We start from the raw sequence: 1,183 nt of genomic DNA, 5'->3' as shown, positions 1-1,183 counted from the left end.
CTTAAATGATGCTATCGTGCCTGCCTCTACCACCTCCGCTGGCAACGCATTCCAGGCACCCACCACCCTCTGTGTAAAGAACTTTTCATGCATATCTCCCTTAAAAACTTTCCTCCTCTCACTTTGAACTCATGACCCCTAGTAATTGAGTCCCCCACTCTGGGGAAAAGCTTTTTACTATCCACCCTGTCTATACCCCTCATGATTTTGTAGGCCTCAATCAGGTCCCCCCTCAATCTCCGTCTTTCTAATGAAAATAATCCCAATCCACTCAACCTCTCTTCATAGCTCGCACCCTCCATACCAGGCAACATCCTGGTGAACCTCCTCTGCACCCTCTCCAAAGCATCCACATCCACCAATCTTAGTGTCATCAGCAAATTTGCTAATCAAACCATCTACGCCTTCCTCCAGATCATTTATGTATATCACTAACAAATCCTCCTCGGATTCAGAGGCCTTGGTTCAAATCCTACCTGCTCCAGAATGTGTGTCATAATATCGCAAACAGGTTGATTAGAAAGTTTCTAAATGTCCAAGGTCCATTGAATTGACCTTCAGTTATGATGGTTTTGAGATCATAGGGTCTAGAGCCTTTGAGCCTTTCTGTTCAGTAAGGCCATAGCTGCTCTGATGTGGCCTCAACTGTGCTTTCACACCTGTGAGTGTGGCATCACGGAGCCCTGGCAAAACTGGAATCAATGGGCATCAGGGGGCAAACCCTCTGGGGGTTGGAGTTATACCTGACACATAGGAAGATGGTTGTGGTTGTTGAAGATCAATCAAATCAGTTCCAGGACATCTCTGCAGGAGCCCCTCAGGGTAGTGCCCTAGGCCCAACCATCTTCAGCTGCTTCATCAATGACCTTCCCTCCACCATAAGGTCAGAAGTGGGGTTGTTCACTGATGATTGCACAGTGTTTAAGGACACAAGTGGTGAGTAGATTGGACACATTGAAGGGTGGGGGGGGGGGTGCGGTCCTTGTGGTACAGTGGTAATGTCCCTACCTCTGAGTACTGGGAGGCTCCAGGTTCAAGTCCCACCTGGTCCAAAGCTGTGTCATAACATCCCTCTGAAGAATGGTCCCGACCCGAAATGTCAAACTTTCCTGCTCCTCTGATGCTGTTTGGCCCACTGTGTTCATCCAGCTTCACACCGTGGTATCTCATAACATCCCTCACC

The 1,183-nt window shown here is 48.4% G+C and overlaps 1 protein-coding gene across 1 annotated transcript in view; it reads left to right on the top strand.

The window, feature by feature from the left end:
• LOC125455505 (coiled-coil domain-containing protein 170-like) overlaps positions 1–779 on the top strand; it is a 67,647-nt gene extending 66,868 nt beyond the window's left edge. The window contains exon 12 of the mRNA XM_059649423.1: positions 1–779. This exon is cut by the window's left edge and continues 1,013 nt beyond it. The gene's annotated coding sequence lies outside the window, so the exon portion shown is untranslated.
• The last annotated feature ends 404 nt before the right edge of the window (positions 780–1,183 follow it).

The sequence above is a fragment of the Stegostoma tigrinum genome, chromosome 10 (assembly GCF_030684315.1).
Source record: "Stegostoma tigrinum isolate sSteTig4 chromosome 10, sSteTig4.hap1, whole genome shotgun sequence".
Lineage (NCBI taxonomy): Eukaryota > Metazoa > Chordata > Chondrichthyes > Orectolobiformes > Stegostomatidae > Stegostoma > Stegostoma tigrinum.
Note: the sequence above shows the minus strand (reverse complement) of the source record. Positions and strands in the feature narration are given on the sequence as shown.